The sequence below is a fragment of the Miscanthus floridulus genome, chromosome 19, assembly GCF_019320115.1.
Source record: "Miscanthus floridulus cultivar M001 chromosome 19, ASM1932011v1, whole genome shotgun sequence".
Classification (NCBI taxonomy): Eukaryota; Viridiplantae; Streptophyta; class Magnoliopsida; order Poales; family Poaceae; genus Miscanthus; species Miscanthus floridulus.
In genome coordinates, this window is record NC_089598.1 from 26,108,415 (window position 1) to 26,125,266 (window position 16,852).

The window sequence follows — 16,852 nt, forward strand, 5'->3', positions numbered from 1 at the left end:
TTGTTTAGGGTTTATAATGAAAAGCTTATTTGGGAGGTATGGTGATGTAGTGTTAGTACCTTTACATTCGTTGCAAGGTACTTTGGATTGATTTTTTTTCTACGTAATGTTAGGATGCCAAGGCGTGGTAAAACTCGTATTCCAAGGTAATCCCAATGTTTATTCATTATCTGTGCAACAAATAGAAAACCCTAGGTTTAGGTTTGGTTCTCCGTTAATATGACTAAATTCTTTCAATTGTAGCTATGGTTGCCAGAGGGCAAATCCCTACGACCTAAAGCCTCTCCCTGAAGGTGTTCCTCGACCAATGTGCTTTTGTGGTGATCCTTGCAAGGTAGACATCTCTGAAGATGAGGAAACATATAGACAGAGGTACTGGATGTGTCCCAATTATGCATGGGAACCTACAAAGCAACAGCGCCGTGCATCGTTTGTGAGGAATTTTTATTGTGTTAATTAATTTTCTTGTGATATTAAGTATTGCTTATTTATTTGTTTTGTAACAATTTGTTTTTCTTGCAGACCGTTCCACCACTGTGTGACTTTGAGCAGTGGATTGACACTGAGATCAAGGAGTCGGACAAGCAGCGTCTAGAAGGCCTGAAGGAGTGGGATGTAGAGGTTAAGGAGAGGTTTGAGCAGAGACGCGGACTGGAGGCTATAGAAAAGGAGCATAAGGAAGAGGAGGAAAGGAGGCGTGTTGCTGCATACAGGGCGGAGAGGGAGAAGAAGCTTGAGCGTGTGCGCCGAGCGAAGGCAGCGATGGAGGAGAATCCTGATGTCGAGAGGAAGGGAAAGTGGCCTCGTTGCACTCAGTAGGTATTTGGTTCATTCACGAGCGATGTCGTGTAGCCCTGGACTTTTTTTACTATGTTGTAATGCACTCTGCTTTTATTTCAGATGAACTTATTCCCTGGACTTTTTTTATTATGTTGTAATGCACTATGATTTTATTTCAGATGGTCTTATGCCCTGTACTTCGTTAACTATCCTAAGACTGTAGTGGTACTATTTGTATCACTAAAAAGACTACTTGTGTTGTTGCAGTCACTGAAAGGGCTACAAGTCTATTTGAAAACTCACTGAAAAGCCTAGATTCATTTATTGTTGTATCCGTATACGCAATGAATTAATATCAGAGTGATGTACTGCATTTAGATGAAGTGACAAAACACAGGTGTAGCCTTTTCAGATGAAATGACCAGTTATGGTTGTAGGCTTTTCAGATGAAGCATCTAGCCTTTGTAGATTCAATAAATGAGTACGCACACATGTTTTTTGTCAAGTAGCATTCATGGTGAACCTGCCTTCATCTCTATATATAGTGCTCCATGTCTTGCTCCACATCCACACAACTTGTTTTCTGGTTTAGTTTTAGCAAATGTTGAGCGGAGGTTCCTCGAGTGGAAAGGGTTTCGGCGGAGGGAGAGGAAAGGGGGTGAGGAAGGGACCTCCGATTGTGTGGGAGGGTTCTCTGGGTCCTGATTCTTTTGAAGAACCAATAGAGGAATTTCCTTTGGAGAGGAAGAGTGACTTCACCCGTGAGAGACCTCTTAGATCATACGAGAAGCGTATTGAAGATTGGCCAAAATGCCGCCACGGTTTGGATTGCGTTGTGCAGATGTACAACGACTATGACGGTGGAGGCCGTCGTTTCTTCAGATGCCCGTGAGGATTTGTATTGCCTTTGAACTCTCTCCTTTTTTAGATTTGCATTTGGTTTCTACTAGTACTTATTGGTAGATGGGTTTTCAGGATTCAAGCTGTCCAGATAACTGTGGCTTCACTAGATGGGTCGACCCTCCTCCTATCTATCCCCATCAACAGTACATCACATATCTACAGGGACGCATCTTTGACCTAGAGTATGGCCCTGGAAGTGGTAACAGGGACAAGTCGGACGACGACAACAGCAATGATGCAGAGGAGGCACTATGCAATAATCCGTACTGCGAGTGCCCGTACCATAAGAAGGACGGACCTCCTTCTCCACCGCCACCGCCACCACCACCGCCTCCGTCAACTAGAGGATACTATGGGGAAGGCGTAACTTAGTTCAATATGTGGGAGCATTATTAGGACCAACATTTGTTAGTCAATCCGAATATGGAATGCTTGTATGAGTTGTTCTTTTCAATCTCGTAAGGCGTGCTAGGTTTAGTTTGCAACATGCCCTTGTTAGTTTTTATGTGAGTGTGTACCCTTTGCAATGTCTGTATCACTTGTTTCTTTCAATCCCCTAAGGCATGCTAGGTTTAGTTTGCGACATGCCATTTGTTACTTTTGATGTGAGTGTAATCGTTGTGCCTCCGCTATTTCATAAATTGCAGTTTACCTACCTCTAAGTTTCATGTACTATGGTTGATTCCCAAACTGAAAAAAAGATTTGAGTCTCTAAAAATAGGGGATTGAAATCGAACCAACAATCGGTTTTTCCTGCAGGAACAAACATACAAACATAAATATAACTTGTCTACTCTTATTAGTATAACTCGTGTTAGTCAAAGAGGAATCATTGAGAAAGATTTTTCATTTGAATCATGCAAATAGGATCGCAACATATACCAAATGGTTTGGGTTTTGTTGGGCTGAGGCTCGGCGTTGAGTCGGCCCATGCCGACCCTAGGGTTTGGCTCGACCGTGTGTGAGGTGTGCTGAGGCTCGGCGTTGAGTCGTCCCACGCCGACCCTAGGGTTTGGCTCGGCCGTTTGCGAGTTGGGCTGAGGCTCGGCGTCGAGTTGGCCCACGCCAACCCTAGGGTTTGGCAACGGCCATCGCCCGGTTTGGGCCGAACCTCGGCACTTAGTCGTAACACGCCGAGGTTCATGGCTCGGCGTCAATTTACCCCACACCGAGCTTGGGCACCTCAGCGCTTCGATGCAAGGGTTTCTAGTATGTACCAGGGGTCGGCGTGAAACGAATAAACACCGAGGTTGGGCACCTCGGCGCTTCGGTGAATTGTTTTCCAGTATGTACCAGGGGTCGGCGTCAAATGACTAAACGCCGAGCCCCTGGGTTCACCAAAATATACCTCTTCTTTGATTTGCTTCACTATTTCCCACTACTCTAATCAGCCGACGATGACCTTGTGCCAACAACGGACCTGAGCTTGCTAGCTCCCCGACTCTCCTAAGCCGCTTCATCCCCTTTGCGTGCTTGCCATGTCACCATGGATCCAACAGAGGTTGATCGTAACATGGAGGATGGGGATGATGACACCCCTTCTTCCTTGTGAGTTGCGACGGAGGCCCTTAATAGCTGGAAACATGAAACATGGCGACGTTCCACACATTCACATAACACATGACCACACTGACAGACAGATTCATTCAACATCCGTACATACATAAGGTCCAACACATTAAGCATCCAACATAGTCCAACACATTCAACATCCAACATAGTCCATACATATGCTTCATCAATCAACAAACATAGTCCAAACATAGTACAAGGTCCAATGCATACATAGTCTATGCACAAAATAAAGCATATGAAGTCTTTGGATCTTTTATCGCTCCTTGTACCTTAACGTGGACGGCGAGCGTAACGCTTTCCCCTCCCAAACGGATAGGTACCTGGAGTGTACCTGTCCACTGGTCTGAGCGTCCTATGTGGACGTCCAGAACCGAAGGGGCCTTGAGTTCCTTGGGGTGCATCTCCAAGCTGGGACATGCCAATCTCATCATACTCATGATCATAGTACTCTCCCTGTCCTTCATCAACTTCATCATCATAATGACCATGTCCTTGACCACCCTCTGCAATAGTTGCTGCACCATGTGAAGAAGAAGTCCTGCCACCATGTGCACCATGTGAAGATGAAGTCCCTCCAACATGTGCAGTAGAAGGTCTAGCACCAAGCTGTTGTGGGACTGCCACATCCGGGGAATGTCTACATCCAAGGCGTGCAGCTACCTTTCGTAGGCGATGCATGGCACGCTGCATTTTGAAAGCACTATTAGTAAGTGGGGTTGGTCGCAAAACTATATAAAGATGTAACATCAACTGAATGAGAGAAGACTACCTGAATGTGCTGTCGTAACATGGAGGCCTCATCAGGATCGCGCACAGGAATCATCAATGCCCTTCCTTGGTCGGCCACTGTCCTCATTATCTCCATGCTCTATGCAACAAAAACAATAATTTAAGTCTCTATCACAGTAAAGACCTCAGTGATTGAAATAGTTGTATCACTTACAGCTCTGGCTAACGCAGGGGCGATCTCAACTTGCCTGCCTTCTTGGGTAGCTTGGTCATATGGGTTGTTGCCCTCATCCTCGCTCGCAATGTTAGCAATGTCTTGCTCCGTCCAAGCGGGCCTCAATTGAAGCCTTGTTTGTTGACCAAACCAAACAAGGTAATCATGGAATGCCTTGTCACGATGGACGGCGTGGATGCCCATGTTGTTCTGCTCCATCAACATCCACTCATCAATGTAGCACTGGTGCTCTAGCTGCCAGTTGGTGATCTTCTTATTTTTTTTGTCTGTTGAACCTGCAAATTTTACACCAAATCGGCAATATGAAGGCCTACTCAATGATTCTTTCATGTGAAACGAACAAAATATTGTATGTTACGTACTTGTGGAGCTGCCAACAGGTGGAGAAATCATCGGGCAGAGAAGGCTGCAGCCTACCAAACTGCCGTGCTACACGGTGAGGGAGATGGTACTCCACTGCATAGAAACAAATAAGGGGGGTCCTCATCGTCCAGACGTCCTCGTCTGCCATGCACAAGGCGCTCAAGTTGAGATCCGTTACTTGCCTCCGCCGATATGGGCTCCATTGAACCTGTACACAACGTCGTCATCAACTAGTCGACGCTCAATTTGTGCACATATCCTCGATTAGGGCAAAAGGGTGGGAAACTTACATGCTGTGGCAAAAGGGTGTCCAGCTCGTTGGTGAAGCTGATGTACGCGTGGCGTGACACGTGGTATGTTCTATGGGCTCGCTCGTAGAGGTGTGCCATGGTAGGGGCGACAACTGCGTCTCCTTGAGGAAACCAAGGTTGTGGGGGATCAAGCTAATGCGGTCTCCCAACTGGAAGCCTCTCCCACATCCAAATCTACAAAAAAAGAGTGGAAACATGAATGTTAATCACTTTTGTTAAGAAAAAACATTGAATTGTAGTGGTAACTTGTACAACTTTGCTTTATTACCTGCAACAGTGTGATGTAGCCTGACATTGTAGCGTGCGCGCCTCCAGGACGGCGGCAAGCCTCGCAAAGCTGATGGTACAGGAAGGCAAGTATAGCCAAGCCCCAACTCCTATTGTCGGCATCCTCCCAGTTCAAAAGCCACGGGATGTACATCCAGGACGCCGTGTCTCCAGTGCCGTCAGGGAAGAGAACCGTACCTAACATGTGGAGGACATAGGCCCGACAGTAGTATGTCACGGTCTCGGTGTCTACGTTGGGTGGGCACTCCCGAAACTGCTGATGAAGCCACCTCAAGGACACCCCACTGCTGCGCCGTTTCTTGCCAGCCTCAATTGCCGCTAGGGGCCTTCCCAAGAAGTGCTCAACCCACTGCTGCCATCCTTCAGACTCCGTGTCTCCTGTCACTGGGAATCCTCGGATTTTGACTCCAAGGATCATGGCAACGTCCTCGAGAGTGACCATCATCTCCCCGCATGGTAGGTGAAAGCTGTGTGTCTCCAGACACCACTGATCTATCAACGCCGTCAGCACCGCTGGGTTGAAAGGTGGCGTGCCTCGACGACAAACACGAGCAACAGTAGCAAGGTTTGCCAGCTTTAGGAGGGGCGTGTACCTCTCGTCGTAGACCATGGTCGTAGAGGCCTCATGTGTCATTGGCCTCAGCACATTCAAAACCTGCAAAAAAAACAAGCATGAAAAAGTATTAGTTCATGTCACTTTATAAAGAGCATGGACTATAGAGCAAAACATGAACAATGCAATGTTTTCATACGAATTGTTGAATATACCTCTCCGTCCTCGATCCTCCGAGCCCGGTGGTGCTCATCGAACCTTGGATCAAGAAGGGGGAACCGATCCATCCTACAACATAAGCAATGCCAAACCAATAGTATAAGTTAAAGCATGTGTATGTGGTACAAAGTAACATAAAAATAAAAAAACAAAAGTAAACCAATGTACCATTACACAAAGCAATTCTAGTAGCTAGCTTGATGGATACCTGTTGTCTAAGTAGTTCAGGACATTTTCTCTTATTGTGGCCCGGCTTATGGCTACCAGAGCAATGGCTCTTTTGGGTGTCCTCTACAAAATGTCTCCCAACCTTACTCGTGGTTGATCTACCTTTCGTGGCTCGGTCCATGTCCATCCTGAACCGCTTCCACCACCTAGTTCCTCTACTCTTCCAGAATAAACCAAGATCAGCCACATACTTGGGGCCATCATAAGTAGGCCATTGACTCTCGTCAAGAAATGGCTCGAACTGAGGATTCCAGGTGCTCATTAGGTTCCTCAAAGAGAACTCCGCGACCATATGGGGAGGGACCTTAGGGTCAACACGTCTAAGGCGACAGGCTGTAATCATGTGGGAGCAAGGCCTATGGTATATGATCGGTTTTCCACACGTACACTTGTTCTCATTGATCACTACTTTATGTTTTCGAGCACCCCGGTCTTCACCACCAATGTTAGTTCCGCCACCCTCTAGAATCTCATATCCATGGTTGATCGGATCGAAACATGAACCCTTCTGTCGTTTAGACTTTTTCTTTGAGAAAGCTAGTTCCTGAGATGCTAAAAGTGGCCAAGCTTTGCCTGCTGTCCATAGAGACCTCGCATGCTTCTTCCTCGAAACGAACCAAGAATTCAACTTATAGAAGGTGAATGAGGCAATAGCAGTCATAGGCAGACCACGACAACCTCTTAGAAGGCTGTTGAACATCTCTGCCATGTTACTAGTCATGAAGCCCCATCTCCAACCACCCGTGTCATATGCAAGTGACCACTTATCCTTCGACGCCATCAACTCGCTCAAGAATTGCCTGCCATCAACATTTGTGGCTAACTTTAGGGCATCTAACTTGTCTTTGAATAATTGAACCTCTTGCTGCCTGCAAACCTCCTCAAATAATTTGAAGTTGTCCTTTGTGTGATCACGCCTAATAAGATTCTGAGCAAGGTGTCTGGTGCACCACCGGTGATGTATTTGGCCGTAACCAGGAATCTCTTGTTCTATGGCATTCAGAATGCCAGCATGCCTATCGGATATCACACAAACATCACATCCCAGACCAATTACCACTTGTCTTACTAGCCTGAGAAACCAACACCAACTATCCGTGTCCTCCTTTCGAACAATCGCAAAGGCCAATGGCACAAGCTGGTCCTCTGCATCTGTCCCAATACAAATAAGCATTGTGCCTTCAAATTTCCCTGTAAGAAAGGTCCCATCAATTGAGACGACGGGCCTGCAATGCTTGAATGCTTCGATGCTCTACCCGAACGCCCAAAATGCCCTTCCAAATACCTGGCTACCATTCCTTGTTTCACCCTCCTTAGGTAAATACTTGAAGTGCATCCCAGGATTTACGGCCCTCATTGCGTTCAACATTACAGGGAGGCGCTCATAAGCTTCTTCCCAATTTCCAAATATTATTTCCAGTGCACGCTGCTTTGCCCTCCATGCTTTCCCATACTTGACATAGTAATTGTACCGTTGGAAGATGATCTCAACCAACACAGACACCGTAATGGTTGGCATATGCTTCACCACGGGGCATAATTGCCTTGCAATGAACCTAGAATTGAGCTGCAGATGGTTCTCTTCTACCTCAGCAGTGGCACAAACATGTGGTTGCTTCACTGAGGTAATCTTCCATTTGCCTGCCTTCGTCTTCCTAGCACATACTCTCCAACCACACTGTTGTTCTTCACAAGCAACAGTGTACCTCTTCTCCTTGAATGAATTGATGACCTTAAAAGGTCGGTTGTGTACAATGGAGTACTCTTGCAACCATGATTTCAACTCATCCATGGTAGCAAACAATATGCCCTTCCGTATGATGAGGCAACCGCTAACATCAGGCATAATTGTATCACTTGGCCCACCATCAGCTACTGCCCTATGACCATGGCTAAGGTCCTCGAAATCACCAACTAGTGGATCTCTCTAAGGCAAGACCCTAGATAATATCTCTATTTTCCTTAAATTCAGACGACCAACAGGGCGATCGTCATCAGAGTCTTTGGCTATCTCCTCTACGAAGGACTCATCATCTCCAGCTATCTCCATGTCAAAACGGTTCGTAGCCCTAGCATCACCAAAGTCTTCTTCACTACTAAGATCATCTTCGTCGCTAAGCTCATCCTCAATAGAAAAGTCTCCGCTCGTCCAAACCTTCTTCTGCATCAACAATTACATAATCATCAACCTCTTCATCACTATCATGATTGCCCTCACCATCGACAACCGGATTCTCTTCCTCATCTCCACCGTAGCCTAGTTGTGTGACAAGTATTTCTTCTTCAGGCAAAGGACCATAACCTATGTGAGCGGGAGAAGATGGCCATGCTTCGAAGTTATCATTTCCTAAGCCGGACTCCTTACTTACTACTAAATCCAAATATCGCACTTCTGAGGCCAATACAACTGCCTTGTAATCATTTCATTCAGTCTCACTTGTAATTTTGAGCAACCGCTTGATCCGAGGACCTTTCGATGACCCAACATTTATGACACCTTCAAACTGAACATGCACGTCTCCTTCATTCCAGCCTAACTTAACCTTCACTCGCTCCACTAACTGGGTCAAAGATGGTGTTTCAGAAAAAATCAACAACTCCTCACACATGTCCAGAAATTCCAAACTATCATCTTTTGTCCTAACAATACGGCCTCCATGATGCAACCTCACTAATTTATCCATCTACAGCCATCACACAACAAGTAGTGTAACATATGAATATATTTCAATCCAATAAGTAGAAACTAAAATATATCATTTCATCGTTTTTCAACCCCAACAACATAATCATTTCTAGTCATAACAAATTGAAATGTAATGACCAACAAATAAATAAAATACATAGTAACCCTAATGACCAATAAATAACTAACCCTAATGACACCTACAATAAACAAATAACCCTAATGACCAAAATAACTAGAAACCAAACTAACCTAACATGTTCATCACATAAAACAGTTAAACAACAATGCACTCAATCATCCTTAGCCATACATTTTGCAAATGAAAACACAAATATACCAAATCACCAAACAACCATGATTCCACATGATTAGGGACAATGTAAGCACATCTACGCGGATAGAATGGAGGAGAGGAGGGACCATTACCTCGAGGAAGCTTCGGGAGCCGAGATCGTGGCACCGGGGGTCGATTTTGGGGGTTAGGGTTTGCTGGCGGCGCGGGGGAGAAGAGAAAGAGAGGGAGGCCGGCGGTTTCAGAATGAAGGGAGGAAGAAGAAGGGGCCTCGGCGCGGCCTAAAGGGTCCAGACCTCGGCGTTGAGTCGGGTCACGCCGAGGTCTAGAGGCTCGGCGTTAAGTGACCCAACGCCGAGCTGCTGAGCCACCGTGCTTTGTTGGGCCGCCTGGGCCACGCTCCGGATGGGGCCAGAGCTCGGCGCTCAGTCCGACCGCGCCGAGGTTGGGTACTTGGTGTCGGCTGACACGACGCCGACGTCTCGGACCCACGCGCCAACGTGTCGACGACGACCCCGGTCTTCCGTGACGTGGCAGTACCTTGGCGTTGAGTGACAGGACGCCGAGCCTCATACCTCGGCGTCATGTGCTAAGACGCCTAAAAATGGTCTATTTTCAGAAAATGTTTTGGCGTTGGTATTTTTCTAAAAAATATTTTCAAAAGAGACCAAAATACGAAAATTTCACGTGGCGAGCACCCACCGCCTTTTTGAGCTGCGAAACATGGAACACAGGGTGGACTGAGGATGAAGGCGGGAGCTCAAGCATGTAAGCAACCGATCCAATGCGGCCAACGACTCGGTAGGGACTGAAAAACTTGAATGCAAGCTTCTGATTACTACAGGCAGCAAGAGAGGACTGGACATAGGGTCGGAGCTTGAGAAATACCCGATCATCAACCTTGAATTGCCGTTCAGAACGCTTCTCATCTGCATACTTCTTCATGCGCTGTTTAGCTCGCAGCAGTTGCTGATGAATGACAGTTGACATCAGTTCCCTATCATTGAGCCAACTGGTGATGTCTGTAACTAGAGCATCGTCAGCGGCTTGCAGACCAAACTGGGTAGGTGAGTACCCATACAGCACCTCGAACGGAGACCTACCCAATGCGGAGTGGAGACTTGTGTTATACCAGAATTCGGCGAGGTCAAGCCATTGATGCCACTGACGCGGACAGGCGTGCACAAAGCAGCACAAGAACGTTTCCAAGCACTGATTGACTCTCTCCGTTTGCCCATCCGACTGCGGGTGATAAGCGGTACTCATATGCAGTTCCACCTTGGCAAGTTTGAATAGTTCTTTCCAAAGGGTGCTAGTGAAAATCTTGTCGCGATCAGATACGAGAGCTGAAGGCATACCATGAAGCTTGTATACTGTCTGGAAGAATAACTTAGCTATACTGGCAGCAGTAAATGGATGACGAAGGCTGATGAAATGAGCATACTTCCAGAACAAGTCCACTACCACCAGAATACAGTTGAATCCCTCGGACAATGGCAAGCCCTCGATGAAATCCATAGATACAATCTTCCAGGCACGGTCAGGAACTGGCAACGTTTGCAGCAACCCCGGCAACTTGGAACGATCAGGTTTAGCCTGCTGGCAGACCTGCTAGCAGTGACAAAGTCATGGACATCAGCTTTCATACCGGTCCAGGCAAAGTGCTGCTTCATCCGGCGATAAGTAACAGGAACTCCGGAATGACCCCCCACTGCCCCACTGTGCATAGCAGTAATCAGTTTAGAACGCAGATCAGTTGATGTTCCAATCCAGACTCGCCCGTCATAGCGAATGATGCCATCGTGCAGTGAATAATGTGGCACATCGTCAAACGTGTTAGTCAATCTGGCTAATAAGTCTTGAGCTTGAAGATCACCTTGATAAGACAGTAAGACCTCCTTAAGCCATTGAGGCTGGATGACAGATATGGCTGAGCACATAGGCGAAGGTACTCGTGACAGTGCATCAGCGGCCCCATTCTCAATACCCTTGCGATAAATAATACGGTACTAAAGACCGAGGAGTCTTGTGAAAACTTTTTGCTGCCACGGTGTATGGAGCCTTTGTTCACTCAATTGCATCAAGCTTTTATGATCAGTGATGATATGAAACTCAGCATGTTGCATGTAACTCCTCCATTGCTCCACTGCCATAAGAATGGCAAGATATTCTTTCTCGTATGTGGATAACCCCTGCAACCGTGGACTGAGCGATTTATTCATGAAAGCTAGAGGGTGACCACGCTGCATCAGAACGGCGCCCACTCCAGTGCCACTAGCATCGGTCTCCAAGGTGAAAGGCTGAGAAAAGTCAGGTAACACGAGCACAGGAGCTGATGTAATTGCGTGCTTTAGAGACACAAAAGACTGATGACGAATATCTGTCCACGCATATATGGCGCCTTTCTTCAGAAGGTCTGTCAATGGGCATGCAATCATGCTGAAATGCTTGACAAAACGGCGATAGTACCCGGCGAGACCGAGAAAGCTCCGGAGCTCCTTGACTGACCTCGGAACTGGCCAATCCAACACAGCCTGCACCTTGGTGGAATCGGTTGCTACCCCGTGCTCCGAGACGATGTGACCCAGATAGCGTAACTGACGTTGAGCAAATAAGCACTTACTGAATTTAACATGCCACTGATCACGAGCCAACAACTCCAGAACTAGTCTGACATGCTCAACATGCTCTTCATAGCTGCGGCTATAGATGAGTATATCATCAAAGAAAACAAGTGCACACTTACGCAGCACCGGATGTAACGTCGTGTTCATAGCCTTGAGGAAGGTCGCTGGGGCGCCCGAGAGACCGAATGCCATGACCCGGAATTCGTAGTGACCAGAGTGAGTTTGAAATGCCGTTTTTGGTTCTTCCCCGGCAGCCAATCTGATTTGGTGATATCCTGCCGTCAGGTCCAAGCACGAAAACCACGAAGCCCCATGTAACTCGTCGAGGAGTTGTTCAATGACTGGCACTGGATATTTGGTTTTAGCAGTGATAGCATTGAGATGACGGAAGTCGACACAGAAACGGAACGTTCTGTCTTTCTTCTTCACGAGCAACACCGAAGACGAGAATGGACTGTGGCTATGTTGAATCACGCCAGTAGCCAGCATCTCTGAAATCTGTCTCTCAATCTCATCTTTGATCGCCGGAGGATAACGGTATGGGCGAACGTTGACGGGAGCAGCACCAGGTAATAATGGAATAAAGTGCTCACAATCTCTGGGTGGAGGATATCCTTCAGGCGGAGCAAAGACTGACTGAAATTCCTGCAGCAAGACAGCGATCTCAGGAGGGTATACTGGAGCTTCAGATCTGGTTGCATCAGGCACAATGGCATGTATCTGAATCACTGATCCGGGAGGCAATGATTCAAACTCCCCATGAAGTAGCTGAAAGGAATCATTATATGGAATCAATAACCATTTCTCTTGCCAGTCAACTTGCATTGGGCTGAAGCGAGCCAACCAGTCCATACCGACAATGATATCAAAGTGTGCTAGAGACAATATCTTAGCATCAGACTGAAAATCACACCCCTGAACAGACCAGTTGAGTTGTAGAATTTCAGAATCACACTGTATGAGTTGTCCATCTGCTATTTTCACCGTCAAGGGCTGCGACAATGGTGACTGTCCAGAAAGTTTGGCTGCAAAAGAACGACTGACAAAGGTATGGGAATTGGGAACTACCTGAGTCGATCAGAATCGTAGCTGAATGGCCCTGTACCTTGCCCCGAAACTGAATAGCATTGATAGAAGACTTCCCACTAAGAGCTGCCACAGAAACTGCCAGAAGGACTTGGGCATCGTGGACTGAATCAGTATCTTGTTCAGGAGCTGCTGAATCATCAGAGTGGCAAATATCCCAGAACTCCTGTAATACATGCAGCTGCACTGTCTCGGAGCATTTGTGGTCGCGTGACCACTTCTCGCCACAACGAATGCACAAGCCTCGTGCACGCCGGTAGTCTCTCAGAGTCTTGAGTTTATCATCGACGCCGCGACCGCGACGTTCCTCCACCGGCGGTGCCTCCTGGGCCCCGCGCTCAATGCGATGCGGTGGCAGAGGCAGCGGCAAGGCCCCCTTGGGTGGAGGTTTGGTCGCCGAGTACATGTCCGGGCGGCGCGAATCCTTGCCAAAGTTTTAAATCTCCGGCTATAGCTGCAGCTATAGCCGGAGATAGCTGCTGGGGAAGACAACAGCTAGGAGGCTTAGCCGGAGATAGCTGTTGGGGAAGACAACAGCTAGGTGACTTGATTCGACGCCGTGCCCAACTGGGCTGATGACGGACCCGCCGGCCGTTGCTGGCGCAGGGAACGCGAGCGGTGGCGGCAGTACTCCCATCGGTGAAGCTGTAGTCGACTCGAGCGCGGTGCGGCTGACGGTCTTGCGAAGCGCCGTCATCTCGGACCAGATCCGCTCCACCGACTCGTCGGTCTTGCGAAACGCGCCGATCTCCGCGCGGAACTCCTCCATCGATGCGTCGACCTTGGGCTTCCAAGTGTCGAACACCTGGACGGCATGCTCGATCTTGTCGAAGCGTCCCGCGATGGTGTGCTCGACGGAGTTGATGCGGGAGGACAGCCTGGAGTCGATGTTGGCGATCGACGTCTACACGACCTTGATCTCGTCCAGCAGCATCTTGAAGTTGGGATCCATGGCGCCGAGCTCTTTCCGAAATCGGGTGAAGTAATCGTGGGAAATTTCGTGGGGTTCCAGTGTGGACTGCTCACTACGCCACCGCCAATCACACCGACCTCGGATCGGACCTACGGGATATCGACGACCAACACAGAAGCGTAGACGGAGATCGACCTGCCGACGGGGATTACGGTGCCGTATCGAAGCGGTGGAGAGGAGGAAGATAGGGGAAGACCCACGGAATCGAAGGCTCTGAGTACCACTTTGTTAGCAGCAGAGGGGCTGGGAAGCGGACGAATCAGGAGCAAGGCAAGAAGAACAGCAATAGCCCGAGGAACTGATGAGTTCTTAGTAGGGAACAAGTTTGTTACAAGGTTCTTCTTCACTTGCTCTGCCACGCCGGGCCGAAGTAGCGCGGGTTCTGCTTCATGGGCCTCCTGGCACGCACGTTCTCCTGTAGTCCATCTGGCAATAGCCCATCTGCCGGTTCAGCGTCAGGCGAAGTTGCATTGGAGCCTGGCGTGGGTTCATCTTCATCGTCTGCAGCAGAGTCGCTGACATGCCGCCTACTGCGGGAGAAGGCGACGCTGCGCGGGCACTCGCGCGGCCTGCGGCGACGGTGTCCCACGGCCAACAGGCGCACTGGTCCTACGCCGATGACGCCGCTTCCACCTTGCAGGCACCGGATGAGTTCCCTTCACGGCGGCTATACGCTGCGCCGCGTTCAGAGTCCCCGCTGGCATCGGAGGCGTGGCCCGGAGAGCCTTGCGAGCGGCGTCCAGGTACGACGGGCGTGTGGCAGCATGAGTGGGCTCGTCGTCAGAGCTGCCCGCGCCTAGGTCAGCGTCTGCCCAGCGACTAGCCTTGGAGCGCCCCACCGAGCTGCCTCCAGGATGGAAGGGGGCAGCGTGGGGGCAGAGGGATTTTGACGGCCTCGGAGAACGGCCGCTTGTCGGCCGCAGTGACGATGGCGACGCGGTCGGCGGCGGCGGCGCCCATGCCGCGTGCACGTCGTGAAGGAGGTTGGCGGCGGTCGTGGAGGTCCCAAGTTCTTCAATGACACACCTGAAAATTGATGAAACAAAGAAAGAGTCCAACCATGATTCTCTGCCGGTTAAAGGACTACGGCATGTTCCATAGTGGGCAACTCGATTCACAGGACTATGGCATTTGCGATTTCGAATACTATTCATGAGTAAATTAAATACTGTAATTTGCTTGTTTTTCACTTTGTTTTGGGTACTGTGACCTGTTTTATTTTGAGATTGGAAGACCTTCTATTAACCAAAGGCCGCTCTTTGCCAGCGGCTAGTAAAGTGATGAATACATCATCAAGAGATATCACATACCAGACAGGCAAAGCTTCGCCAGCGAGCTGTCTTGTTGCATGGCTGCAAGTTTGCAATCCAAAAGAACACGGTGGCCTAGGCATAAAAGATATGGGCACGCAAAATATATGCTTACTGCTGAAACTCATCCACAAGCTTCATTGTCCCGGCATGGGCTCAGTGGGTACAAGGCCGAGCTTGTATCTCTTCACTCAAGGGTGACATTCATGGTGATCACTGGGAGGTCCTGCGATCCTTGCTGCCACTATATATCAGGCGATTACCTCTGTGCAGCTTGGTGACGGGGAGTCCTGCTCCTTCTGGCTGGACGTTTGGCGCGGGGACGAAGCACTAGCTGACATTTATCCGGCAATATTCAGCCACTGCACGAAGAAAGACATCACTGTGCGTGAACCCATGCAGTCCGGACTGCAACAAACCCTTGTGCCGAGGCTGTCTCCAAGGGCTCTGCAGGAACTGCAAGATATTGAAGGAGTCATAGCGGACACTCAGCTGCTTGATGAGCCTGAACATGGAACCTCGCCATTCATCAAGGGGCCTTCGGGTTTGGACAGTGGACAGTGGAGCAGTCTATCAGCTACTCAAAGCACGCGGCCAACCGAACGATGACAGATCGGCTTTTGTGTGGCAGAATGCAGCCCCTCCGCGCGTCCAAATGTTCATGTGGCTACTGGTGCAGCGACGTACTCAGTGCCGTACGGTGCTACAGCGCAAACATGTTCTACAAAATTGCACCTGCGAGATCTGTCATGAAGAAGATGAGACCCCAGAACACATAATCAGTGGCTGCATACTCGGTAAGCATTTCTGGGAGAGGTTAAACATGCCATCGATGCTTGGAAAAAATACGGGCAGCCTACATATACATTGGCGCCTCCAAGAGGGGTGCCCAGGGAAGAGTTTGCAGCCTTCATTGCCCTGCCGTGCTGGCAACTCTGGAAGGCAAGGAATGCAGCGGTTTTCAGAGATGAAAGGCAAAACATTTCACAAGTTTTTGGAGCTTCCAAAGCAGCTGCTGAGCAATGGCGCTTCAGGTTCCCCAAAAAAAAAGAAGCAAATTGTGGATCAACGGTGTCAGGTTTTTGAATTGGAAAGACAAGGGTAGAAATGTTGTAATTTTATCTAGATGTCATCACCATCTGTGTGATGCTGTAAACAAAGCAAAATGTCATGTAACTTCATATAAGGGGCTGTTTCGGGTCAATATATAAAATCAGTTGGGGAACGCTTCCCCCCGTTGACCTTAAAAAAAAAGCATTCCAGTCGCCCTGAGTTGTGCTCCTATACGAGCAAGTTTTTTTGCAAATCTGTTACAAGACCTCGCACAATAATACTCCACCCTTACATCAACAAAACTAGTAAACATGACAAACGATAGTGCTACAAATAGGCGACGCTAGCGACTCCCTCCGCCGGACGGACGCGTGGTGTGACGTGCACTACAACTTTGACTTCCTCTATCTCTTATTCTCATCCAGACACCGCTCGCTCACTCCGCTCGGCCTTCTCCCACCATGCCCTGGCCCCTGTGCCGCTCGCTCGCTCCCCGCTCCTGCATCGTCGCGCGTCCCACCTACGCCGCTTGCTCCTCGCTCCACACCGTTGCGCGCCCCACCTGCGCCGCTCGCTCTTCGCTCCTTGCTTTGGTCGTGCGTCGCGCCGCCTGCTCCCTCCCTCTCTGTAGCACATGT

At 48.8% G+C, this 16,852-nt stretch overlaps 1 long non-coding RNA gene across 1 annotated transcript; it reads right to left on the reverse strand.

Moving 5' to 3' along the window:
• Nucleotides 1-3,715: 3,715 nt before the first annotated feature.
• LOC136526990 (uncharacterized) lies at nt 3,716-4,338 on the reverse strand. The gene is made up of 3 exons (XR_010776652.1): nt 4,202-4,338; nt 4,028-4,126; nt 3,716-3,942 (listed from the first exon to the last, which is right to left on the reverse strand). It is a non-coding gene; the product is annotated as an uncharacterized lncRNA (long non-coding RNA).
• Nucleotides 4,339-16,852: the final 12,514 nt, after the last annotated feature.